Raw genomic sequence first — 17,642 nt, 5'->3', positions numbered from 1 at the left:
TTTTTCCCAGTGCGGGCTAATTATATGGCCTCTTCTTGCGAGCTGACAACGCGGTGAAATCGTGAGTGCGACTAGATTAACCTCACTTTCCGGCGCGCGAGCCCGGGGTACCGGATCGGGGTGCAAAGATGTTAGCGGGGTCAAGAATCCAACCCCGCTCCCCCAACTCGAACCCACTCGAGACGTGGGCGAGTGTTCCGAGTCCGAGGTGGAGTCGCCGACTCCGCCAAGAATGTCCCAATAGCATTGTGTCCCGGTCAACATTCCGATCATCCCCCGAATAAGAATGAGCCATAATCAATACCCACCCCTCTTCCCGCACCCCTCGCTTCCGGTTCCGTTCCAAGTTCATTGCGACCGGGGAGGAAACATCCGCCAAGCCGCGACCCCGCATATTCTAAATATTAATAAACATTACCAACAGTCTATGTTTTTTTTTTCGGATCTCGGCCACACTGAAAAAAAAATCTCGGTGTATTTACCAAGAAAAGGGTAAAATTACCAATAATTCAAGGTTCTATTTGATCCCAGTTTTTTCTAGGTAAAATTACCATTTATGGAATTGGTAATTTTACCGAGAAATCTCGGTAAAATTATTGGACTTTCTCGGTAATTTTACTGGACCTTGGTAAAAACACCAATATTTTTTATCGACTGTGGTAGAATTACCGAGATAAAATGGCAAAGTTACCGAAAATTGATTACCAATAAAAGCGGTATTCTTACCTGAAAAAAAGCAGTAAAAATACCGGTTTTTAGGTAAGCTTACCAGTCTGTCTTGGTAAAATTACCAATAATTGGTAAACAAGTGAGATGGTAAAGGTACCAATGGACCTTGGTAAAAACGCCGAGAATTTTTTTTCAGTGCATCAACATACACTGGAAAAAAAAAACACATTGGATCTAGAGTCCAGACTCATAAAAACATCGACAAGAAAAAATAGTCTTGATTCAATCAGATTTAAGCTTAAATCAAGAACCAAGCCTCTTAATTTGAGCGGATTTCCTTTTGATTTAAGCGTAAATCTGATGGAATCAAGAGTCCTTTTTCTTGTCAATGTTTTCAGGAGTCTGGACTCTAGATACAACGTGTTTTTTTTTCCTGTGTGTAGGTCTCAGGTTGTTTCATCGATAATTTTTAATTTATATTCCGACGAAAATGACTCAGTTTTGAGTCAAAACGTCTCGGGTTTTTAAGGTTGTTTCTTTTTTTTTCATTTTTAAAATAATTTCCCGTTTTCCCCCTTGTTTATTTCATGCTAACAGTCTATCCATTTCCAATTTCATATGGGAGCGCTGTAATGTCGCTGTAATATATGAAAAAAATTGCAAACCTGGCCTTAAAATTACATAAATGCCGGCGTTTTTTCTTCGTCCTGAAAAATCGTCAGTTTGCAGATAGGCGGTATTGTTACTTAGTCGTCATTATGAATTTTTTTTTTTTAAGTTCTCGTAAATAAAAATAATGAGTAAAACATAAAACGAATATGTGTAACTGGGAACAAAATATAATATAATTTATTTTCGTACACTGTTCCTCAGTAGATACATTCAAAAATCTTTTTCGCTGCGTATGTGATTTGATATGTAATTTGAAAGAAATATTTACTGTGTTTCGTTACTTGTGTGACGTATGTGGCCTGTCCCAAAAGTACTGATTTTTTTTTTTTTTTTTTTTTTTTTTTTTTTTCGGACGAACGGTTGCAGATATCAAATGTTCATATCCGTTAACCCGTACAAAAAACGCTGTGGGGAAGTTGCAACGTCGCATATCGAGATATGAATGTATTTAACCGCGCCGTCGGTGATGAAACAATGTGTAACTGCGCACGCACTAAAGAGGCACCGCGACAGTGGTCATCTTATGTCCTTAGGTCGAATCGACAATTCAGAAGGCGCTCTGAGCAACTATTCCACCTCGGAAGTATTGCACAGTATCAAACGAAATTGAAGGCGCTTTTTTGCGCGTAAATCGACTGGTATCGTTTACCACTGCGACGAGTCCTACTGACGGAAGATGTGAGGCTCCTGTTCGGTCGATATCTGAATCAGGGAGAACGAAAACACACCTCGGTACCTCGAAAATGCTCAATTTTCATTAAAGTCAGTTAATTTTTATAACGGTCATTTACTAAAGTTGGCGCATCTGTTCCAACTTAGATCTTTAAAGTTCTTAAAGTGCTTGTCTTTCTGCACCAAAAATATTTTCTTATTATACTAACTTCTTCATGTACTGTGCAGTTTCTTATGTATCTTATTTTCATATTTTCGAGTTGGTGCGGTTTCGTCCTCACTAATTCATTTGTGAAATTTGGTAGCATGTGGAATTTGTTGACGGGAAACTTGAATTTCAACTCAAATGTTCAAAATTCGGAAATCCAAAATGGCAGATGCGGCCTAAAATGCTATTTCGGCTTTATCCTGACGTACTCTACGATTAAGGATCCGATCGCTCCTATAGATACTCCTATACCGACCTCCTCCAGAAACCCATCTCCATTACAATCCATCAAAATATACGTGTACAAACTTTAAAAAAATTCTTACGTTTCTGAGAGGAACATGAAGCGACGAGTCTGTGAAACTCACCTGAAACATACGAAGAAAAAACACTTTGTGAGTATTCGATAAAAATTCAAAATTCAAAACTGGACCGCTTTAAGCAGAAATGAACCGAGCCGCATCAGCTACGGCCGAACTTAAATGGGCAATCCAATTTTTCACATGGAAAAGGCTGTGTATACTGATTTTTGTGCATATTTCAGTGAATTTTTTGCATAGTACGAAGCAATTCCCTTAAAACTTTCGAAAAAATCCGCATAAACCCTCTCTTGTAAAAAATTACATTGACCAGTTAAATTTGGCAAAAGCTGATGAACATTTTCTGCTAGACGCGGTCCGAATAATTATGTATATCCTTTTCGTTCCCAAAAATTCGGAAGAGAAACCCTTCATCGAGCGTTCTTAATTTTAAACTGATCACAGAATGATGCAAAAATGATACACAAATTGAGGTAAAAGGATCTTTCGCGGCACCACTGTCACTGACCACGCTACAGTAAAACATCTCCCGACTCAGTTTTTCCTCTCCGACAAAATAAGTATCTTCATTTTCATTTCGCAGAACCCAAACCGTTCACTTACACGCAACAGATAGCCACTTCCAGGGGAGAACTCACGAACGACCATACCGGGCTCACCGCATCGAAACGAGACTCATTCTGAGAGGTTGCCGGATTGAAGAGGAAACTCCTCTAATTGGCTCTCCATTCAATGAAAAAGACGAATCCGGCTGTACGATCAGAGGACCGGCGGGGAACCGTTTAATTTCGAGTTGAAAAATTTCGCCGGGCGTGAGTAATAAATAACTCGGCCTGAGCCCTTCCCGCTGGGCCGGTTTCCCGTGGAGCCCGCGAGAGGGCGCTGCGTCCGTGGTGGGATGAAAATTCTATTCGACCGCGGCGCGGTTTGCGAGGGTTTGCGCTTGTGGCGAAAGTCGGCTTCCTCGCCAATGACCACGGTTTCGTACTGTGTGCATGGACCGCAAAAGAAATTTCCTTTGCGCATTCAGCCACTTCCGCTCAGTTAAAGATTTCTGGAGACTCTAAAAATTCCGCTTTTCTGGAGTCAGAAAAAGTGTAACATAATATTCGGGACCCCATTTCTATCCTAGACAATACTAAATGGAGGAGAGGTGTAGATCGGAGGTCAAGACTTCTTCTCATCTGATGAGATTGGTGAGCAATTTGTTGGGTATATGAACTTCACCTACCCACTGAGCCCATTCCCATGATTTTTGCGGTTATCGACAGGTAATAACTCCTAGATGAATCCATTTTATTCAAATTTTGAAAATACACCTAACTTCTTTTAAATCGCGCTATTTAGTTTTGAAAACTCCCACTTAAGCAATATATAGGTTCATTTGTTGTCACAATTGGTTCTTTTTTTTTTTTTTTTTTAACTACTTCAAGTAGCCCACAAGGGCTAATCCTGCGCTCCAGTCCCGTCCCCCCTCCGTCCCTAAGAATCAGTCCCAGGCAACCATTGTTTGAGACCATCATCTCGGGTCGCCTGGCCGGGAATTGAACCCAGGACCTCCCGATCATAGAGCTAGCGCTTCAACCGCACCATAGGAGGCCGACTCTGTGCCCGCTCCGTTTAAATTACCTCACGAGAGCCCGCGAAGCGCCCTCCGGGATTTGGGACACGTAGTGCCCAGAGGGCGTAACCCCTAGTTTTCTAATCACTCCCAAAAATGAGCCAAATTTTGGACATGAATAAGGGAGTTATTTTTGTGACAAATTAAATTGTTTGAGTCAATTATGCTACCTTGGAATAATTTCCTTCTTCCAGATAACGACGAATTGCGAGCAAATTATTTCAGCTGTGATTGTCGCCTGCGGTTAGGAACCTACACATGATGCGCTTGAGGTAAATCTAGGAGGGGGTCTGCATCACGATAATAGCCTGAAACTATATCCAAACAATCACGACGATAAGTTGGTAAACAAACGCATCCTGAGAAGTGGGTTGCCTGCTGCACACTTGATTTACAGCTGCAATGATGCTGTGCAGCGAATGTCTTCTGTTAAACCACTTCAGTTGCGTTACATAGTACGTATGCTATTCTACTAATCTAAAATATATAGATAAGAAATAAAGAGCCTTCATAATAGGTCTGAGAGCTGACATGCTGTAATAAGAGCAGCGTAGACCGAATTTCTGACACCAAGCAATCTTTAAAATTTAACTAATAACTCAGAGAAAAATAATTGAATGGTCTCGTAAGAAAATCGGAGATGAAAATCCGACATTACGTATCATTTTTTTGTTTTCTCAGATGTTCTGAGGAGTAACTAGATTTTTCTCTTGAATTACCAGCAAATATACCCCCCCCCCCCCCAATCTCTTTAGGTCATTTTGATGTGCCAAGTAAATAGGACAGGGTTGCAACAGAATTTGGAAAAACAAATTCCCTGACATTTCCCTGATTTTCCTAACACATTTTGGTAAAATTCCCTGACAACTGAACGAACGCCAGATTGTTAAAAAAACATAGTTGAAAAAATTTTTCACGCAGACGTTGTTGTTCGAAACATCAAACTCACTCGAGAGAGCAAATAAAGGTGATTTGACGATTTTACCCTGACATTTCCAGATTTTCCCTGACTTTGTATTGACATTTGACTGACATTTCCCGATATTCTCTGACTGCGGCAACCCTGACAGGATGATCTTGAAGGTAAATGAGAAGGAATTCCCGGTTTTTGATATCGGTTCCCTGGTAGCTACCCTGATTTTCCCGGGATTTTGCCGTTCCCTGATGACTCCCGGTAAATACTCCGGTTTTCCAGGTACTACACCATGCATCAAAGTCATGCATCTGCCCTCAATTTGACACCACCGGTGGACATGAATGTCACCGAGCTTCCATTAGTAAACTGCATGCTTTATCCCGGAGGACTATGATTTCAATTAGTGGGAGAATACATCTCAATTACCTGAGCAGCCGCGCGGCGCACAAAGGATGATGACGCGAGGACGCGTCGGGGGTGAAGGAAGGGTCGCGAGGGAGAGGGGGTTTATTTAGGGCACGTCTTCGACCCTACGGAGAGGGGCAATTAACTCCCAGCTCATGATTCGTGGGCGCTGCAGGCTCCAGGTCGCGTGGCCGGAATTAGGTGCCTCGGGTAGATCAATTCGCCTGTCCGACGATTTGTTTTCCTTTCTTAAGAAAAATATTCGGCCAAAGTCTACGCCGCATGACGTACAAATTGAACATCGAAAATAGACTCAACATTTTGAATGGGCGCTGGGAAAAAAACACTTTGGATCTAGAGTCCAGACTCTTGAAAACATTGACAAGAAAAAATACTCTTGATTCAATCAGATTTAAGCTTAAATCAAGAACCAAGCCTCTTAATATGAGCGGATTTCCTTTTGATTTAAGCTTAAATCTGATTGAATCAAGAGTACTTTTTCTTGTCGATGTTTTTAAGAGTCTGGACTCTAGATACAGTGTGTTTTTTTTTTCCAGTGAGCGGTAACGATTTTGCAATTAAGATGGTAACTTTAAGTTTCCTCCATTAAAATCCATTAAAAATTAGTATCGATTTTAGATGGGGCAAGTTGCCTTACCAAGAAGCGATTATTTTATATATTCAACATAGCACAAAGACTTACAAAATGACCTTGGAAGATAGGTTCAAAATTTTGAATGGGTGCGAGAAGTAGTAACGATTTTGCGAGTCGGCAACACTGTTTTTCCTCCGTTTAAATCCATTAAAAATATCGATTTTTGTTGAGGCAGGCTGTTTCGCCGATGATCGAGTATTTTACATATATTTAAAAGGAGGGAAAACAGAGTTGCCAACTTTCAAGAATTGCCAGCGGTGGGGGGGGGGGGGGTACTTGAGGAAATTACAGCATTACGACAGGACGAAATTTCACGATGGAGGAACGGTCATGGCGGCTGAGTGATGGCATGGCCATTTTCCCTTTCAGCATCAGTGTTGTACCTCTTAAATTACGCTTATTTTATATTGTTAAAATGTCACGTTGAAAACGATCACTATACCCCGGAAATCTCACGGAATGAGTTAAAAGTAACATTAAAAATTGAGTGTTTAAAATTAATACTAAAAAATGAATATGAGATGCAAATTGATGGAAACATTTCAACTTTACCCCAGGGCTAACTTGTAATAGATGATCATCGTGGATTTTCGAGTTTTCATTTCCCGGAATTTTTCTATGATGTCTATCGTTTTTGTATCAGATTTTGTAAAAATGGCATTGAGATAGTATTTAAATGTTGCCTCATTGCGCTCATTGGCTTTGCACATTTATTCTCGTGAGCGAAAAACGAAGCTGTGTGCGTTGAGTATCGTAAAGCGGACTCACTTTTTGTTAAATGCCTTCAAGTAGCCGTATAGGCAAAATGCTTACCGTAGAGTTAGAATAGTTGCTTGACGGAGCTGAAGGCGCTTCTTAGTTCGTATCAATTACGCCGGCTGTATTGGCCACATTACGTCGGGATTAAGTTGTTCGCCCTTGTCGGAAATAACTGTATTAAATTTCATCAGTCTGGTGTTGCAAAAATAATGTACGCTTTGGAGCAGTCAACACCTTATCCGATTTCATCGCTGGGAAAATGGACCTAAGTGCAAGAAGCGCCGTGTTTGATGGAAGCTATATTTACATGGGTTCAGATCGAAGAATCTGAGTTTGAATTTTCGACGAAATACACTCAAGTGTTCCTGAGAATTAGTCGAGAAAATTTCCTTCGTATTTTGGCCAATTGAGTGTGAAATTGACAATTTTGAATAGCAAATTGGACAAATTATAATTTTAAATTCTCTTTGCTCAAGACTGCATTTTCTGAGCAGAAAACTGCAAAGAGTGATGATTTCAATTTCATTTGATAAGATTCCGCTTTGAGAGGCTTAAAGTATCGTCAAATACTCCTCAAAATAGTAGAGCCAATATTTTCGTATCGACTTTGAGTCATTTAGTATACATTTGCCAGGCATAGTCGCATCATCACTCCTCTAAGAGAAGGACTTATTTCTACGCGCACTCTGGAGAGCATAGAGTTGTAAGGCCGGTGAGGTTGCTCTCAGAATGCAATTACGTTTTAACTTACCTCAGAGGAGTAAAAACAATTCGCGAGATGACATGGTCATTTAATGCGAGAACTCGAGCGAACAACTGGTGTTGAATTTTCACTGGAGGACGAAACGTAATATCTCAGGAGTCATACTTGAGTTGAAAGTAAGTTAATGAAATATTGACGTCACGGATGACATTCGAAGCCGTGTAAACACAGACAAACGACGCTATTTTTGGTGCAAAGGCTCTACTCAAACATTTGCTCTGGAGTTGCGCAAGTTAATATAACTGAACAGACCTCGCGTCACGTGGCTGCCAGAATACCTAATTTCGCAGACATCCAAGCAGGTTTTGTTTATCTTTTAGCCTGAGAATCTCTCTTTCCAATTCGAGGAGCTGGAACGGTTCGGAGAAAGCAAGGGAGTGTTTTTGCCAAATCAATAAGGAAGAAAATTCCAGGCATAGTATTACATCATTGACAGTGCTGCCGTGATAGCGAAGAGAGCAGTAAGTGTCATATTTCCAGGATCGAGTTTCCTTCAAAATTCGTCTAATCTCTTTTAGATGAAATCACTAAAATAGCTAAAACAGCAAAATTCATCTTAATTGTATAAAAACAAAACATATGAGAAAGCAGTAGGTCCGCAAAAAATGAAGTAGTTTCGGGCAAGATAGCAGTAAGTGACATTATTCCTCCAGAGAGCCAATGAAAATAGTGCTTTCAAGCAAAGTGCCGCCGGGCCGCCCCTTCTGCAAATTTCTAACCTGAAAATGTGTTTGTCGTGTGTCCAAAACGCAACCACGAAATCATTCAGAATATAGCACTTACGACTGGCTTGCCTAACAATAGCCTAGCATAAAAATTAAAAATACCCTTTTAATGTAATTGAAATAAAATCAGTCGACTTTTATAATCATCTAAACGATTTCTAGGAGCCTGTCGAACGATCAGTGCCAATTTGACAAAGGACGGAGGCTTCTTTCAATAAAATTTTCTGGTGAGATGCTTCTGAGCCCGTTTTCTCAAAATTTCATTTCTTGCACTTACTGGTCTCTTCGCGGCAGAGTAATTTCTAATTTGAAGGTTCCACACCGGATTTTCCCTCAAGGAATAACAAATGTTCCTATTTTAACTCTTCAAAGTACATGAGTTTTTCATCGATATTGTAACGATAACTGGGTGCACCCATGGTGAAAGTATGCCATCAGCACCACCACGTATCTCAATTTGCGACGTTGCAAATTTCTTGTCACGTTTTACTTCCTCCGTCTAGAATATTTTACATCTTTCGCACTGATTAAAATCTAGTATTGCTTCTTGGGTTTCTTAAGGAGCCGGCCAGTATAGTCCGAGGATACAAAATTTGACTAGCTCACAATCTGTGAATTATTGCGCCAAACGTGAGGGGATTTTTAGGTGTGACAATTTAATTATTATTATATTTTTTTAAACTCAAAACTTTAACAAAAAGAGGCGCAAGTCGCGAATTTTGCCGTTCATTTCGCCATAAATTTGAATATACAATGGATTTACCCTTAACATAGAATTAGATTTGTCTCCATCTCAATATAAATGGACTACATTTCGCAATTAGGAACTACAATGTCTAGACCATCCGTAAAAAGACTTGTATGCAGAGATAAACTTATGGTACATACACCGTTTCTAAACTAAGCCGGATATTGTAGTTCCAAATTTGAAAATGCAGTCCAATTTGAAAATAAAATATGATTATTTTTGACGGCGAAGCAATGATGCTTTATCGCTCGTATGAGTACAATTGTTGAAGAAACACTGAAAAATTACAAAAGATTCATGCTCATTTTTAAATTGTCACATTGGGATCAACGAGAATCCCTCTCTCTTAAAAGTAAAGACAACGCGAATCGATTTCTCATTGATTCTCGTATGTTAGGCCTTCGCGGTGCCATAAACGGGAATAAAGATTACATTATCAACAATTCCAAAGATTATAAACTGGAATGGACCGGAAATGGGGGGTGCGGCAAGGAACAGGAATGAGAGAGGGAACGGCTGCAGGAATTCGGGAATGGGTTGATCAAAGATTACAAAAAACGTCCGATTCGTGTAAATCTCTATTCCAGTTTGTGACATCCATAAACCGCGTTGTTTCAACTCTCTCTATAAAGTGACTCTAGGTTCAACAACTATTTTCTAGGAAACACTCGGCAACACCGCCTAAAGTTTAACAGCAGCATTACCTCCATTGCTCTACTTTCCCGGTATCCCTTTGTTTTTAGTTTTTTTTTTTCATCCTTATTTTTATTTTTCCCCCGTTGTATTTTTTTCCTTTTCGCCGTTTCCCTTTCATGTTCTGCCCTTTGTTTCCGTTCAGTCGACTCTCACTTCCTTTGCCCGGCGCAGCGCGGCGGCGAGGCTCCGCCAGTCATTTGCACATGCTCCTCCCGTTCATCCGTTTAATTCGTCATCCAGCCGCGGAAAAAGCGTCGCCTCGCTCCCCGTGAGCCCCGGAAAGCGAGGCGATAAACAGGCGGCAGGGCTCATACCGGAATATAGTAACGCGGTTTCGCTGTTGGAGCGACGAATTGTGAGACCGTCACTCCTCCCTCTTGTTTCCACCTAATTTCCTTGTGTCGCGTCGCGCGCCCGGCTCTTGAACCCGACATCGCGTCGTGCCATTAGTGGATTGCCCGCTCGCGCGTCCCGCCTCGACGGGGGCGCTCTCTGGTGGAGGAACCGGGTAACTGTCGGCAAGATTGGACTTATGAGAAAGCCGTAAATGCGCAAAATATGACGGGTTTTAGGCAAGACAGCAGCAAGTGACAGTATTCCTCCAGAGAGCCACTGAAAACAGTGAAATAGCTAAAACAGCAAAATTCATCTTCATTGTATAAAAACGAAACATACACTGGGAAAAAAAACACATTGGATCTAGAGTCCAGACTCTTAAAAACATCGACAAGAAAAAATACTCTTGATTCAAACAGATTTAAGCTTAAATCAGGAACCAAGCCTCTTAATTTGAGCGGATTTTCTTTTGATTTTTAAATCTGATTGAATCAAGAGTCCTTTTTCTTGTCAATGTTTTCAAGAGTCTGGACTCTAGATCCAACGTGGTTTTTTTCCAGTGTATGAAAAAGCAGTAAGTGCGCAAAAATGACGAAGTTTTAGGCAAGACAGCAGTAAGTGACAATATGCCTCCTGAGAGCCAATAAAAACAGTGCTTTCAAGTAAAATGCCGCCCTCTTCAGCGAATTCCTAACCTGAAAATGCGTTTGTTGTGTGTCCAGAACGCAACCATGAAAGCATGCAGAAGATAGCACATACGGTTGTCTTGCCTGACAATAACCAAGCATGAAAATGAAAAATACCCTTTTTATGGTATAGAAATAATAGTCAGCTTTCATTCGCTACCTCACGTTGATGCCCAATTTTTGAATAAGATACTAACGCGGTTACATCTATTTTCAATGAGTTCATTGACTGATGCCCAAGGTTCAAAGAGTGATGTAAAGGCCAGTACGAGCCCTCACGTGTCAAACTCATACGTATAGAGCCACTCTAACATGAGGAAAACCGCATTCTCACGAACTTCAACGCATTTTCGTAAGTGCTAACTCTGCCGACGTCATCACCGATATTGTCGGTTGCATTTACGAAACTCATGACGACATCATTGTATTACTGAGAGGCACACAATGACGTACAATAGCCTTCTGACAAAAAAACACGAAATCGCAAGAAACTTGTGCTTTTTCTGTGGTCGCCTCACTGACGTAATCAGAGAAAATCTTCGTGTCTTTGATGACGTTGCTGACAACATTTGTTGACGTTAAAGGCAGTTTTCATGAATCGAAACTTCGAAGGAGGTATGGAGAAAATTTTAAGTTCAAACGAATACCTCGACAGGGTGTCTAGTTTTTTTCATTTTGGGAAATCTTGATGAAATCCTGATTTTTCCTGATTTTTGACTGCCAAATCCTGATTTCATAATTTATCCAAATCCTGATCAAATCCGGACTTCACGCAAGGCGAATTCAATTTCACAAAAATATCTCGATTAAAAAATCCGATCGAACGGCCGACTTTTCTCAAATCCTGATTTTACGACCGATTTTTCCTCAAATCCTGATGAAATCGGGATTAAATCCTCATAGAATCGGGAAAATCCTGATGCTACACACCTTGCTCGAAAATTTATCCGCAAAAGCACCTCTGATGAGAAATCTTGGGTAGATCCACGATGTTAGGCCACCCACTCCCCACTGCGTTTGGCCGTCTCTTCTCCTCCTCCCTCCCCTCCCACACCCCCCTCCCTCGGAAAAGTTGCGGAAACTCGACGTTGTCGGGAGGCAAGAGCTGTCCGCGCCATTGCACGGGAGCAGGGAGCGCATTGTTAAATTAAATTAGCACACATTTCGTCGAGAGCTCCCTGGCGGTCGCATCGCAGGGTCCTCATACCCCGATCCCGGCGCAATACTCACGGGACTGGTGCTTGCTATAGACATTCATGACGTAAAAAGCTACCCGCGGGCAACTTCCGCGGTTTTCCTGAACTTTGATGAGTTCAGCGGTCTGTTCAGACGGACATGAGCAGAGTAATTTGATGCCGGCTGAGGCAGGACTCCTATTCTGTTGGTTATCTATCGATATACGCTTGAAATCGGGTTGACTTTTGGTCATTGACTGGAAATCGGAACTTTAGTGGGAGCGTGCCTTAATGATGGAATTTTTCTTAAAACATGAAACTATCATGGCTCGAGACGGTGCAGTGGCAATTTGGCAAGTTCATTGAGAATAAAAATCCGTCCTTGGAAGCCGTACTTACGGGCTATGTAGACATATCATCCGCGTTCCGGGTGCAGAGGCCAAAAATGCTGGGCGTAGCACCCGGAACTTTCGGCCTATGAGCCCGGAAAGGACGGTATGTTTTTATAGCACGTAACTCTCTTTCTAAAGTTGGCAACACTGCGTTCCCTGCATTTAAATGTATTAAAATTATCGATTTTAGGTGGTAAGCTGCCTCACGAAGGATCGATTGTTTCGCATAATTTCAATGGAAGAAAACCAGTGTTGCCAATTTTCAAGTTTCGCCACTGGCTTTGCAATTACACTATAAATGCTCAAGAGAAACTCTCGAAAGAGGGTGATCAGCTAAATCTGGCCTTTTGTCAAATATCTTGGCAAGTATGCAATTGTGGTCTCTTAGATCGACATGCTGGACCTTCAGCAATCTCATGAAAATATAGGTGAGAGCTTTTGGAGGCAAGCCTTTCGATATTTTACTCATCTGATTCCAAAGAAATATTTACAAAACTACATAACTAATTCAGTTTTGGGTAACGTATGTACTGGAGCTCAAATGAGCTTCAAAACTTTGGCTATGGTCTCGAGCCGAGGGCTTGTAGAGGGCTGAAAGAGAAAAACAATGGATTTGAATCACGGATTGCTCCTCAAAAGTTTCTAAAATATACGAGCTGAAGGTAAGAAATAAGAAAAACAGAACCGTCCACATTTTCTTCTTGTCTTTTTTCCTTTTTTGTAGCATCTATGTCCATTTACAATTATCATTTTAAAATAGCTTTCCCTGGAATACATTTCATGTTTCAAACAGAACCAATTTGTTATAATGACATTCCCGGCTAAATCATGGGTTTTCTCCAGAAGGAAGCCTCTCGTCCCTCCTGTGCTCTATACTGTCGCTAGATATGCTGCTTTTTCAGCACTTTCCTCCATTCAAACCCTTGTAAAACATTCACATTTATCGCACAATCTGGCAACCCTACCGGACTCGATTAAAATGTGGAATGGAAAATGGAATCCTTCCACATTTTTTTTGAAAGATATGAAATTATAAATATTTGTGTAGATTGCCCTTTACTTGTCTTACGTAGTCTGTTTAGTGAAATAAAGGTATCCAAAGGTTCCTAACTGCATTGTACCACCATTTCATCACCCGAGCGGCGCTGAGATTTGATTTGGCAAGAGTTTAATGAGAATCTTTTGATCTGGAAATTTGCGTGCATTTACTCCTAATCACAGCTTAAGAGCTTTGGTGTTCCACTTTACGGGTCGGGGTAAAAACCCGACAGCATCTGTTGCAGAGTGTTTAGTGTCGAGGATCTGAGCCAGATAAGCTTGCAGCTTTAAAATTCCGGCTCCGGCGGGGAATTTGCATTTGGCGAAACTAACTTTGGCGCAGACCTCTGCCGGCCGCTTCCTTCTTGCTCGCGGCACTGCAGTCCCCAACTTCGGTATTCGACACAATCGGAGGAGTTATCGAGGTTCCCAATCGAGCATACCGCATCTCTGCGAATCGATGAATAAATTATCATCAGCAGAACCAGGGTGTCTACCAGATATGAAAAACCAAAATTGGGGACTTTCGGGGACTTTTAGGGGTGTCGAATGGAGGGAGGGGGGTCGAATGCGATCTTCTCCCTAAAAAAGAAAATTCCCTGACAGTGGCGTGGCGTGAATTGCGATTTATCGATTGTTATGCCATTTAAACCTATGGTAAAGAATAGATTGTTAAGGTGTTCGCGGCGAACGCCCTGTTTATCGATCCTTTTCCATAAGTTTAAATGGCATAACAATCGATAAATCGCAAAGCACACGGGAAAGAAAACACATTGGATCTAGAGTCCAGACTCTTAAAAACATCGATAAGAAAAAATACTCTTGATGCAATCGGATTGTTGCTTAAATCAAGAACCAAGCCTCTTATGAGCGGATTTCCTTTTGATTTAAGCAAAAATCTGATTGAATCAAGAGTATTTTTTCTTGTTAATGTTTTCAGGAGTCTGGGCTCTAGATCCAATGTGATTTTTTTTCCCAGTGCACGCCACGCCACTGTCCCTGACCTCCGGCAAAATTTCGCTGTATTTCCAGGTTCATGTTTTGAATTTTCTAACTTTTTCAGGTTTTTTTCTCGACCGTCACCACTCTGTAGCACACGTTCTGCCGTACTAAGGAAGAACGCCGTACGAGCCTTCAGACGTTGCCATGTTTCCCTCATTGAGAACGAATTTACGTAGAAAATTGTGAATATATTTCTTTAAAAATTTCAGACGATTTTGTTCAGAATTCACTCTAAAATATCTAAAAATTTCAAGAAAAAATATGCATAACTTTCTTCAAAAATATCCGTTTTATCCGGGAAAACTTGGTAACTCTCACTGGAAAAAAAACACATTGGATCTAGAGTCGAGACTCTTGAAAACATCAACAAGAAAATTACTCTTGATTCAAACGGATTTTTGCCTAAATCAAGAACCAAGCCTCTTAATTTGAAGCGGATTTCCTTTCGATTTAAGCAAAAATCTGATTGAATCGAGAGTACTTTTCCTTGTCGATGTTTTCAAGAGTCTGGACTCTAGATCCAATGTGTTTTTTTTTTCCAGTGCTCGAATGTTCATACGATGTTCTTCCTCAGCACGGCAGCGTTGCCATCGCATTGGAACCGGATGAACTTTCGAAGAAGACGGAACAAGGGACCGGGGAGAAGCAAGAGTGGATGTTGGCAGAGTGACAAATCAGGTCGGAGATTTGAGCCCCATTCCCGTGATGTATGTGCGCACGAGTCTGAGGAAATCTTGAGTCTCTCGGAGAAAATCGTCCCCGCCAATGGTGACGGTGGGCTGAGATCCGAGCAGTATTTTCTTTTCTTTTTCCGTTTCGCGTCTCGCCCATATTTCTCGGTTCCGTGGCCTCCGACTCCATTGTGTTGACCAACTAATCGAGCAAACAGAGTGATTCAGCGAGTCAAACTGAGCGGAAAATGTGGGAGTCACAATCTGTAGCGCCTATTTGCCTGATTAATTCATTTCCCCATTTTTCCGGATTACCAATGAGGGCAGTAACACTTGAATTTTTGGAATCGACTACCCTTCAGAATTTGACTAAATTGATGTACATGTAAAGACTAACAAGATTTTTAGGTTTTTGGCTACTCATAATGCAAAGAAAAGCTGAGCTGTTAGTCGAATTTGCAAATATAATATGCTGCAATTTCTACTCAGGCATGCTTTGCAAAAAAATACATGTGCGAGTTTTTACTGCATGTTCCAGAATTGTAGAATTTCATCCTCTTGCAACATTGTTTTTTATGCTAACGCGGCAGCCCTCCATTTTAGAAGCAATTTTTGAACCTCCATTTTGCACTTGATGTGATCAGAGTTTTGTACCCTAAGTTCACTGAGATCATTTTCTTAGGAACGCACACCTACAAGCCGTTAATTTAAAAGTCTGAGTTTACAAAACAGGTTGGCCAAAAGTTGTATTCTTGCAAGTGCTTTTCATGTACATTCCAAGAAATTTCAGTACCTCCTCAACAATAATTTTTGTTGTTTTTCTGTTTAGTCTTCCAGTTTTGGAATCGAGATTCGGATATGAAATTCAAAAATTGCATTTCTCGCTCAATTTTGCGACGAAAATGACAAAAAGTGGTAAATTCCGGACCTTCTGATAAACTCGGTCCAATTTACATTTGAGAGCACAATGCGCCCTCAAAAAATCAGTACTATTTCCGAACTTCCGGAAATTCTGGACTTGTAGACACCCTGAAGTTTGTTGTAAACGTAATTACCTCTCTTCCGCAACAACTATGACTGCAACCGTTGCGTATATTTTCCTGCCATGCGAGCTAATTAAAATTCAGAAAATCCACCTCCCAATCAATATCCTCCGCGAGAAAGGCGCATCGAATAACGAGTGATCTTCTATTTCAATAAACACATCAGGTGAAGGGAGGGAACCGTCGGTGAATATTACACCGCGTCTGGGCCATTTTTTATTGGAACTTACGACTCATTTATAGTGCAGTGTGATGTATTGACCACATTATTTCGTACGTTTTTTGCAGCGCATAGCGGCGGAGCTCGACGGCTACGTAAGGTGAGACAAACGATGAGCTATCAGCCACTAATATTCACACGCGGAGATGGATTGCCACGAGCCTCAATATTCGATCAGGTTTTTTTTCTATCGAATAAGCGAGTGTCTCAGAGGAGCGATTCAATTTCCAGCAACATTTTCTTGCCATGGAGCTGTGTTACACGCCCATATTAGGACCGATTCGTGCACTGGAAAAAAAACACATTGGATCTAGAGTCCAGACTCTTGAAAACATTGACAAGAAAAAATACTCTTGATTCAATCGGATTTTTGCTTGAATCAAAACGAAATCCGCTTAAATTAAGAGGCTTGGTTCTTGATTTAAGCTAGATTCTGATTGAATCAAAGTACTTTTTCTTTTCGATGTTTTTAAGGGTCTGGACTCTAGATCCAATGTGTTTTTTTCGCCAGTGTGGCTTTTAAGTACCATGGAGCAATCAATACACTGAGATAAGAATTTCGGTCTTATAGGTCATACTGCCTGTTAAGGTCTACTACACACGGCGATTAATCCCGCGAGAAAGACGAAAGCCAATGGAGAGCCTTGATTCCGATATATCGACGTCAATAGATCGAAATCAAGGCTCTCCATTGGCTTCGTCTTTCACTCGTGGCAATTAATCGCCGTGGTATCTGGGCCTTGAAGGAAGAACGCCGTAAGAGCCTTCAGGCGTTAACTTATCTCCTTCAATAAAAACGAATTTACTGGGAAAATTCTGAATATTTTTCCTCCAATATTTCAGATAATTTTGTTCGGAATTTAATCTCAAATATCTGGAAATTTTAAGAAAATTATGTTAAACTCTCTTCAGAGATACATGTTTTATTCGGGGAAAGGCAACTCTCGAATGTTCATACGGTGTTCTTCCTAAGCACGGTAGCATGGTGTGGGGTGTTCTACATCAACTGTACTGTTCAATTCATGCGTATAGTCCCAAAAGTGATTCTTGCAAGTTGGCAAAAAGGGTTTCCTCTATTGAAATCTCTTTAAGAAAAGTACAAAAAAGTAGTTTTGTCAATTCATGATTCCCCCATTGTCCTCGAAAATTTTTTTTGGCAAAAATTGTGCGGCAAGGCAAAAAAAGCGTCAATCCGAGATTATAAAGTTAAAAAATGAACCATGCAGTTAATTGTGTTCTTGGACAATTGT

The 17,642-nt window shown here is 40.9% G+C and overlaps 1 protein-coding gene across 2 annotated transcripts in view; it reads right to left on the bottom strand.

Moving 5' to 3' along the window:
• LOC109032141 (neuroligin-4, X-linked) overlaps nt 1-17,642 on the bottom strand; it is a 552,408-nt gene that overhangs the window by 516,341 nt on the left and 18,425 nt on the right. The window contains exon 2 of one of the 2 annotated variants that reach the window (XM_072302671.1): nt 2,548-2,589. The exons of the other annotated variant lie outside the window; for it this stretch is intronic. The gene's annotated coding sequence lies outside the window, so the exon portion shown is untranslated. The remainder of the gene's footprint in view (nt 1-2,547; nt 2,590-17,642) is intronic. 2 annotated transcript variants of the gene reach the window in all.

Source organism: Bemisia tabaci, chromosome 7, assembly GCF_918797505.1.
Source record: "Bemisia tabaci chromosome 7, PGI_BMITA_v3".
Classification (NCBI taxonomy): domain Eukaryota; kingdom Metazoa; phylum Arthropoda; class Insecta; order Hemiptera; family Aleyrodidae; genus Bemisia; species Bemisia tabaci.
Note: the sequence above shows the minus strand (reverse complement) of the source record. Positions and strands in the feature narration are given on the sequence as shown.